General features: G+C 44.0%; 1 non-coding gene across 1 annotated transcript; it reads left to right on the top strand.

Annotated features, from left to right (window-relative positions):
• Nucleotides 1–2,640: 2,640 nt before the first annotated feature.
• Nucleotides 2,641–2,767, top strand: LOC111766057 (U6atac minor spliceosomal RNA). The gene has a single exon (XR_002798219.1). It is a non-coding gene; the product is annotated as a U6atac minor spliceosomal RNA (small nuclear RNA).
• The last annotated feature ends 8,022 nt before the right edge of the window (nucleotides 2,768–10,789 follow it).

Here is a 10,789-nt window from a genome sequence, read left to right on the forward strand (position 1 = left end):
TACTTCCCATGCTCTCTTCTATAAAGGTGCTATTCCCTGAGAGCACGTGCCAATAAACTCCTGCATGCAAATTTCTGTCTCTAAGAGTTTCCCCAGAAACCTGACCTAAGTCAAGGGAGGAAGGGGAAGAACTCCAATTGGAGTATGTAGAGTTTAAGATATTTTCCCAATCATAATCAGAGCCTTCTGCAGGCAGTAGGATTTGAGGGAGAGTCTGGGTCTGTGATGAAGTGAGAGATTCATATGGATGTACCAACATTTACTTAACCAATCCACCGATGTTAATCATTTGGGTTTTGTCCAATTTTCATTGCCCACAGCTCTGATCACTTTTGTTTAGGATAAATTTTGAGCCATGAAATTATGAACAAAAGAATATGAGCATTCTTGAGGCTACCAATACTTTCCACTCCTTTCACACTACATTTACACAGCATCCTCCTTCAGTCAAATTCTCTAAATTTGCAAGATTCTTGATTTGGGGAAGGTCATTGATTCAGCTAGAGAGTTAATTATTCATTTGAATCAGTTTGTGCAAAAAGCTCCAGAGAGCCCACAAAAATAAATTGAAAAGCTATTAGAACTAACAGGCGAATTTAATAAAGTGGCTGGATACAAAATTCAATAGCTTCCTCATCAACCAGCAATAACCAATTAGAAAATACAATGGGGGTAGGTGGATTCAGGGGAGCAAAGAGCACAGTCACAAGGCAACAAAACAACAACAAAAATGTGAAGGATAAAGCTATACCAACAAACGTGGGAAACCTATATTTTAAAAATCTAAAAACTTTAGTAAAACACACAAAATATTTAATTACATAGAAAGGCACGTCATGTTCCTAAATGGGAAGACAGAATGCATCGTAGAGTTAGCTTGTAGAGTTAATGTATTTCCAATAAAAGCCTAAGGAGATTTGTTGTTTTGTGGCTTTTTCAGAAGAAATACATTGGCAAGAATAGCTGAGAAAAAAATTTAAAGGTAAATGCAGAGGAATTGTGACCTCTTAGATATTTAAGTACATGCTGAAGCTAATATAATGAAAACAGTGCAGCCCTAATGTCCGAATCTAGTGTCTGATGGAGGCAGCATGATGGGATAAGTGGTATTGAGACAATCATTAACTACTTGGGAAAAAGTTATACCTTCTCAAATAAAGGCCAGGTAGATCAAAGAGTTAAACAAAAGGAGTTAATAATTAGGTGGTATGTGGGAACCCTGTATTTTATACATGATTGTTCTGTGAACCCACAACATCTTAAAAAAAAAAAAAAGGTTGCTGTCATTGGTACGGAAAATGTGGCAAAACGTTAAAAGTTAAATCTGGGTAGCAGATGCAGCTCAAGTGGTTAAAGCGCCTGCTTCTCATGTACAAGGTCCTAGGTTCAATCCCCTGTACCTCCTAAAAAAAAGGTTAAATCTGAGTATCTGGGTGGGATGTATGTTGGAGTTCTCTGTATGGGTTTTATATTATTTTTGCAACTGTCCTGTAAGTTTGAAATTATTTAAAAACAAAAAGCTTTTTTTAAAAAAGGGTTAAATATATAACTTACAACCATTCTAAAAAGTCAAAGAAAATATAGGTGGACAATGTATGTTTTCAAAAGCAATGGAAATTTTATAAGCATAAAGGTAATGGAAAAAAAAATCCAAAGGGAAAAATCAATAATTTTTATACAAAAACTTTTAAACAATTTATCAAAACCAAAGGATAAACAGCAAACTGGGGAATATAATTGCCACTTGCCACTTTATACATGGCAATGATACATGGCCACTAAGCGGACTTGGCCCAGTGGATAGGGCATCCACCTACCACATGGGAGGTCCACGGTTCAAACCCCAGGCCTCCTTGACCTATGTGGAGCTGGCCCATGCACAGTGCTGATGCATGCAAGGAGTGACCTGCCATGCAGGGGTGTCCCCCACGTAGGGGAGTCCCACGCACAAGGAGTGCGCCCTGTAAGGAGAGCCGCCCAGCACGAAAGACAGTGCAGCCTGCCCAGGAATGGCGCCGCACACACAGAGAGCTGACGCAGCAAGATGACACAACAACAACAACAAAAGAAACACAAATTCCCATGCCGCTGACAACAACAGAAACAGACAAAAAGAAGAACACGCAGCAAATGGACACAGAGAACAGACAACTGGGGTGAGGGGGGAAGGGGAGAGAAATAAATAAAAAATAACTAAATCTTAAAAAACAAAAGAGTTCCATCATGACTGGAAAAAATATATATATATAAAGAGAATTCTGGAACTCCAATAGAAAATTGGGTGAAGAGCACAATCTGCAGAATATATAGGACTATATAGAAAAAATAGTCAACCTCACTGGTAATCAAATGCATACAAATTAAAAGAAGATAAATTTTGCCTTTCAAAGTAACAATATTCTGCATGATTGTACTCGATATTGATAAGGGTGCAGTACAACCCCACAGGTCAGAGAACGAATTTGTACATTTTTTAGAGGGCAATTTGATGTTATGTATAAACAGATTTTCAAAAACCCTTACCCTATGGCCCAGTAATTCTCCTTCTAAAACTATCTTGAGGATACAATTAGAAATTTATACAAATATTTATCTACAAAGATGTTCATCGCTGCATTATTTATAATAATGAAAAATTAGGTGTTGTATGAAAGGAGAGAAGGTTAGCACTCCCCTTGACAAGGATGGAAGAGGCCCTCAGGCCTATACAACACGCATACGGTTAAGGCATTGCCACCTACTTCGTGGCACCTAACCACTGTTTTTTGAGATGTGGAGGCATTTTCGGGACTTGGAGTTGTCCTGGGTGGTGCTTCACGGACAATTACGGGACATTGTAGATCCCCCCAGGGCCCACTGGATGGAACGTGGGAGAGTATGGGCTATAACGTGGACCATTGACCATGAGGTGCAGCGATGCCCAGAGATGTACTTGCCGGGTGCAATGGATGTGTCATGATGATGGGAGAGAGTGTTGCTGTGGGGGGAGTGGGGGATGGGGGCGGCGGGGTTGAATGGGACTTCATATTTTTTGAATGTAATATTTTTTTAAAAATGAATAAAAATAAATAAATAAATAAATAAATGAAAAATTAGAACAGCTCAACTGTCCAAACAATTAAAGGATCATGGCACATTCACATAATGTTAAATTATGCAACCCTTAAAAATGGTGATTAAAGTCAAACGGCATACTATTATGAAATTATAATCTAAACTTTGTAAAACATATAACTGCAAGGGAAAAAAAAGGGTTAAAATGAGTCAAAATCTTTATTTCCTCTGGGCAGTATGATTTATGGATGGTTTTAATTTTCAAAAATTTTTCTTCTGCAGTTTTCAGATTTTCTCTACTGTCATGTACGATTATTTTTATAATGAGAGAAAATGAACACATTATTTTTAAATGCCTCCTATTGCCTTTCTTTCTTCTCTCCACAAATAAAGTGCTACTCCCTTAGAATCAAAGGATCTCTCATTATTTTGCCCTTCATTGGGAGTAAGAGATGCACAGGCACATGACACACGTGCAAGGTTTCTCCTACAGCAGTTTGTAATAGAAAAAAATTGGAAACCAGTGAAATTTCCATCCAATAGAGGGCATTAATAAATTATGGTACATAGATAAAAAGCTATGCAGTCATGAAAAAGAACAGGATGACCTATGTGACAGTTTGAAGCTGAGTGGATTCCTGAAAAACATGCCCTTAGCGTGAACCCATTCCAGTGGGTGTGGGCCCTTTTTGATTGGGTCGATTCAGCTGAGGGCCTTTGAATGGATTGCAGGACCCAGGGTGGGTTTTGGTCCTTTTAGAAGCAGAGGAAAGCAGCAGACACACAGAGAAAAAGCCACAGAGATGGAGAGAAAGAACCCAGGAGCTCAGAACCCGGGAGAGAGGAAGCCACAGACGGAGCAGCCAGAAGCTGAAGCAACAAGCCTGGTCAAGGGAAACGGATGTGTCTCAAGCAGCTGGGCTCCCGTTTACCATATAGGAGGTCCAGAGTTCGATGCCCAGGGCCTCCTGGTGAAGGCAAGCTGGCCCACATAGAGTGCCAGCCCATGCAGGAGTGCCGCCCCATGCAGGAATGCTGGCCGACGTGGAGAGCTGGCACAGCAAGATGATGCAACAAGAGACACAGAGGAGAGACAATAAAAGATGTAGCAGAAAAGGGAGCTGAGGTGGCGCAAGAGAATGATTGCCTCTCCCACACCAGAAGGTCCCAGGATCGGTTCCTGGAGCTGCCTAATGAGAATATAAGCAGACACAGAAGAACACACAGCGAAGGGACACAGAGAGCAAACAATAGGGCGGCGGGGGTGGGGTGGGGGTGGGGGAGGGGGCAGAGAAATAAATAAACAAATCTTTTTTTTAAAAAAAGACCCAGTCAAGAAGCAGATGCTTCTATGTGTCTTGCCATGTGGCAGGAGCCCAGAATTGCCCAGAGCTAACCTTCGGTGAGACAACATCTCTGATGATGCCTTGATTTGGCTTTTAACCCAATAAATTCCCACTGTGAAGGCAAACCCATTTCTGGTATATTTGCTCCCAGGAACTTTTAGCAAGCTAAAACAATCTCCTAGAGATATCACAAAAAGAAAAACCCATGGCGCGAAACACTACATCGCTTAGTCTCCCCTACGTGGCCTATGTGCTTATAAGCGCAGAGAAGACTCAGGAAGGTCACACAAGGTACTCTGAGTCATGTCTCCAGGGAAGGGAATTCAGTGGCTGCAGACCAAGGTTGGAAGGAATATATTTACTCTATCTTTTGCATGTTGTACAGGATGAATATGTTGCCTTTTTTTTTTTAAGAAAAAAAGAAAAGGTCAGAGACGCTCTCTCAACCTTTCCCTGGAAGTCCAGATTTCCTGGTTAAAATGCTGGCAGAGTATGGAAGCACATCTGACACCTCATGTCTTCCCTGGCTAGTTTTTACAAGGGAAGCTCAAGTTGGAGGCACAAGGGCCGTGTGAGCTTCTTCCCACCAGAAGCTCTGCTCTCTGCCCCCCGTCTGAGGCTGTGAGCAGGACAGGGGTGAGAACCTGGACATGGAGTCAAACATCTGGGTTGAGTTGGGGCTTGGTCACTAGAATGTAAGCTCCAAGGGAGCAGGAACTGGATTCTGTTCAGTGCCATCCACAGGTCCTGGCGGCGTGTCTGTAGAAGCAGGTGCTCAGTTAATACTTGCTGAGTGAATGAAGGTATGACCTCTCATATGCCTTTCCTTTCTGATGATAAAATGACGATGCTGACAGCATCCACCTCCTGGCCTTGTCGGTATTAAGTGCCCGTGAAACTCTACACGATGCCTGGCAAGAGCTCAATAAGAGGTAGTTATTAATATTGGGTTACATGTTGGCATAGAAGCCTGTTTCCTTATAGCACATTGGCAAGAAGGTTTCACCTCACATGCCAACTCCACTTGACTGGGTTCAGTTGCCGAGGTCACTGTGTGGAAGTCTGCGGCAAGGCTGGGCTGGATGATGGGGAGGCTCATGATCAATTGGAAATGTTGACTATGAGCAAAGGGTGGAGTAGGGTATCTGGGTGCCCCTTATTTGCCATTTCCATGTTACCGCACTTCAATCAAGGACCTCCTCAAATGGCAAAAGTGGCTCCTCAAAAAACTAAAAATTAAGACAAGGCAGATTCCAGCTCTCCCTGCAGCTTTGGTGCAGAGAAGGAAAGGCCCCAAGGAGCTGAGCCTCACCCAGGGTCACAGGCCAGCGTGATTTGCAGCCTTCCCAGGACTCTGGCTGACCTTCCCCATGGGAAGGCTCCTTTGCCTCTGACAGAAGAGAGGTGGAAATTAGCCAACCACCCCGAAAGAGGATTAACCCCTTCTAGGACAACCATCCTTTCTTCCCTTTCCTCAAGACATTGGGGGCCAAAGGCATCAAAGAGACCCTTTTCCCCACATTCCCCAGGCCTCTGCCACTCCTGCAGATCCCAACTGGGATCAGAAGGAACCCTGGCCTTTCCCTTTGGCCCTGTAGCAGCCTTGCTCACTGCCTCCCTGGGAAGGAAGGACACTGGTCCCTTGTGAAGGTGCAGCTATTGTCCAAATCTCACCTTGGGGCTCCACCTCAGAGGCCCTGGGACAGGACCCTGGTAGCCTGTGTGGCCCAAGAGTGCCGCCTTCCGCTTCCCAAGTATATAAACCGAGGGCACAGACTGGAAGTCCTGGGGCACAGTGTCGCCATTCCAAGGACAAGCATGCTTCCTGAAATGCCTGGGACCCTCCCCTGGATATCACTCTCACTGCGTTCGCTCTTAGGAGCCTGCAGTCTTCCAAGTATAACCTGGGCGCTGGGCAAACAGAAAGCCAGATACCCCACCCCACCCGCCTTCCTGCAGCTCCCAGTCCAGCAGGGAAAACAGGCCCAGGTATAGAGACTTTCAATTCAGAGCGGTTGGCAAACCTCAGAAGGGTCCCCCGGCACTTAGTGTGCCCAGAGGGCACTTGCTCAGTTAACAGTCCTCAGCCTAAGTACAAGTGTTCGAAGCTAAAGCGTTGCTTGGGGAGGTGGTGAGTGTCCCATCACTGCAGGCCTGCAAGCGAAGGCAAAGGGACCTCACCTTCCACACAGAGATTTCCCTTCTACCAGCTGCGTCGGAACCTCTGGGTACGGGGCTATGGAGAGGGAAAGCATTTTATTTAATTAGATCATCTTTAGCAGGTGCTGGGTAATTGTTAGCTACTATTATTAGCTCTTATTGCTTGAGTTAAGTTTGCCCACCCTCTTGTGGAGAGGAAGGGAGGAGGCAAACAGTTCTTCCAAGAACCTGTCCACTTCCCTGTGGATGGGCGCCAGGCGCACCCACGCACAGCTGACCCCGGGGCAGACTCCACCCGGCTGGGGCTGACCGCAGTGATTTCCTGGGCAATCACTTCAAGGCTAATGTCCCTTTAATAGTCCTCAACAAATTGCCATGACTCTCCCCAGAGGTTTTCATGACTATGGAAAATAAATAGCCATTATCTGACCTCCAGGGGAATGAAGATGTCTGCAGGATTCCAGGAATGGCAGTTATGAAACCGAGCAGAGCCAGTACACCCTTTCGGTTCAGGCAACCCCAACGCTGAGCCGAGGTATGGAGCCCTGACTGCTGCCAAGAAAATCACAAAATAAATGTACTGGTAGCACAGTCTTTCTTTCTACCTGTTTTTTGTATAGATGAGTGCATTTGGCTTCCGGCAACACAAAAAGAGAGCGGAAAAAAGCTTTTACAAAATGATGACTGGTTACTTTTGCCATGGTGTAGGCAGGAAAGGAGATGGCCAAGTAAAGGGCTTAATTTTTAAGTTAATAATTTATCATAAAATTTTGGCATTAATGATCACATAAGGCAGTTTTAAAAGGTTTTGTCATTCAAAGAATGTGTGAGAATGAAAATGTCCTTCCTTTTCTTACAACCTACTTTGAAAAAGGGAAAATATTTTTTTTTTCCTAGAAAGAGTTGCTGTACCTGGAAAGTGTTTTCTTTCTTTTTTTTTTTTTTTAAGATTTATTTTTTATTTATTTCTCTCCCCTTCCCCGCCATTGTCTGCTCTCTGTGTCCATTCCCTGTGTTCTTCTGTGTCCACTTATATTCTTGTCAGCAGCACTGGGAATTTATATCTCTTTTTGTTGTGACATCTTGCTGTGTCATCTCTCCATGTGTGCAGCGCCACTCCTGGGCAGGCTGCACTTTTTTTGCACTGGGCAGCTCTCCTTATGGGGCGCACTCCTTGTGGGGCTCCCCTTTGCAGGGGATACCCCTGCGTGGCACGGCACTTCTTGCCCACATCAGCACTGTGCATGGGCCAGCTCACCACGGGTCAGGAGGCCCTGGGTTTGAACCCTGAGCTTCCCATGTGGTAGGCAGACACTCTATCCGTTGAGCCAAATATGCTTCCCTGGAAAGTGTTTTCAAATACAAGATAGGTAGGCCCCGTGGACACAGAGCTCAGAGCGGGTTGAGGCCTGCTCTGGTCCCAGCCCAGGCAGCCGAGGGACTCTAGGAGGTCTGGACTTCTCCATATACTGTTTATCAGCTGTGGACAGGGATGACAATAACTACTCGGTGATTGGCTAGGACAGGATTGTTGTGCCGATCAAGCGAGATTAGAGATATGAAAGGGCTTTGAAAAAGTAAACGCCTAAGCCAGGGAGCCCATGCTCAGCCAGTCTTCACGCAAAATGGGCAATGCCCAAAACACAGCACACGCCAAGCAGCCTCATGATGACAACTCTGCAAAACCGTGGGGGAGCGGCTCCTCCTCCCGTCAGCAAGAGGCTGCGAAAAGCCCAAACTACAGTCAGTTGTCCTTGGGTGTGGCCTGATTAAAAGGACCTTTCCAAGTGAAGACCCATCTGGTGTGAACTTCCCTGAACACTAGTCACTTAGAGGAGCCTACAAGAGAAGGGGCCAGGTCTCCAAAAGGTCACTAGTTTAACAGGCAGCACTGACTCCCTTCTGTTAGCACACAGTCATCAGCGGCTAACCATGAAAATCAGTCTAATGATTGGCTCCCAGGAAGCAACAGAACAGACTTGAAGGATGCAAAGAAAAAGAGACTGGTAGGTAGGGCAGAATGCTATTGGGTAACTCAAACAGGAAGCAAGCATTTTCCAAAGCAGGGGGCTGGCCACTCCCAGAAACTGTGTGATCAAGCGGCAAGAGGTCTGCAGCCCTGATGTGCTGCTGATAAATGTTTTAACAACTGGCCCTCCAAGATGTGCAGCACAGAACTTACAAATAATAAGAAAATATGCAATTTTCTTTATTGCAAATTCCATATGATCAGTTGGTTCTTTTCAGAATGTTTTTATTGTTATTTTTTTATTGACTCTTGCATCCACTGGGAACCTATGGTTGCAATTCAACCATAATATGACAAAATCAGCACTGATTCAGCAAAAAAAGTCACTCATGTCGCTGATGAACGAGTGAGGCTCTGTCATGGTGCTGGCTGACATTTTCATTTACTTGACAAGTAAGATAAAATAAAATAACAAAGACATATGTTGGAACTTGTTTGTCAACGGCATGAGCAACTTCTTTGCAAAATCAGGAGAGTCTTCAAATACAGGAAGAATATTTCCTCAATTTTTTTTCTATTCATAGCATAATGACTACAGACGTCATATCTTACAATTTTAATCTGCATTATTAACACCTTCCTCATCACTTTCTTAAGTCTATTCAATTAACAAAACAATAAATGAAGTCCTGATATGTGGTGTTTGCCAATTTTCACAGCGTAAATATTCACTTCATGTGTGACTTCAAGCTACCAGACTGACTGGCATCATCTGCAGAGTTGCGAAGAGACAGGCAGTAGCACACCATTATATGGTATTTCTACCACGTAGGTACAATAGATGTAAATAGCTTCAAGGCATTGATAATAGTAAATTGTAGTAAAATATTAGAAAGGAATGAGTTTTGAGTACTTATTACCTATTTTAATATAATTGATTTGATTTTAAGTTTATAGAATTTAATTATTATGTCTGTATAGCAACTAGCTCATAATATTCCTAAAAATTTAGCACTTGGCTCTTGTGAACTGGTACAACCTGACCCCAATATAATACACCACTGGTTGGTAGCCACGTGCGCAGTGCCCACAACCATGCTTGCTCCAAAGGGTGCACTTGAGTATTTTTCAGTTGAAAAGTGCATGCAGACAATGGAGTGTTAAACCAAGGAGAGGGGAAAAGGAGAAAGTAGAACTGGAGAGACAAGCAGAAAGAGAAGTGGGAGGGACATTTGAGCATCAGTCTCTTACGACTTGGATTTCTAACACACACAGTTCTCGCCGTTCATTCCTGTAGCACGGGGACAGGAAGGCAGGGGCCTGGCCACTTGGCAGATTAAGCAATTGGCAGGGGAGCTGCCGGTGGGTCGAGGCCCAGACAATACCGCAGGGGAGAAGAGAAATGGAGTGGCAGAATGAGAGGTACTGACATTTATTGAGTATCTACTAAGAAAGGAACCAGGCTGACCAAGAAAGTAAAAGGATAAACAATAAAGACAGGTTGGGGGGACCAATTACTTCAGCAGATGCCTACTGTCGGTATATCCTTCATCCTCCTCCTCCTCAGTAACTCAATACTCACTAAGGAAAACTATGTGGCAGGCCCCAGGGCTGGGGCTATAGGGAGCTAGTTCCTGCCATCAAGGGATTCACAGTCCACTAGGGAAGACAAGACCTAAAGAAATGACCAGTATTCAACAGTAGCATATGCTTTGTTGAGTGGGCAGGTGCCAATCAGTTAAGTGTGCTAGGGATTCAGAAGGAGGAATCACCATGAACTGGGATGGTTGAGATACCCTGGAAGAAATCAGGTCTTGAGCCCAATCTCGAGTGGAGAGGAAGGGCAGGGAAATTAGTATAGATGGACAAAAGAACAGCAGCAAGAACGCAGGTGGTAGTGTTCAAGGGACTGTAAGCATGTTTATTGTTTTTTTTTAATATCGTTTTGTATTTTGAGGCCCTTCATATACATCACCACAAGAAGGACTCTGTTGTCCTTTACAAGCCCAGCTAAGCCCTGAAACAGATGGCCTTTGATTTTGACAGTATTAAATGAACTCCTACTATGTATAAATCACTATTAGGTGTTACAAGAAATGTGGAAAAGTGAATAGTCCCTGTCCTCAACGACAGAAAGGATTTTCCTTATTCAAATGGCCAGTGAAGAAGATTCCAGGACGACTCGGTGGCACTGAAGTCCTATGTGTGATAAAAGGCATCTGGCTCTGGCTAACATAGACAAATCTCAATAAAACTGGAT

The sequence above is a fragment of the Dasypus novemcinctus genome, chromosome 5 (assembly GCF_030445035.2).
Source record: "Dasypus novemcinctus isolate mDasNov1 chromosome 5, mDasNov1.1.hap2, whole genome shotgun sequence".
Lineage (NCBI taxonomy): Eukaryota > Metazoa > Chordata > Mammalia > Cingulata > Dasypodidae > Dasypus > Dasypus novemcinctus.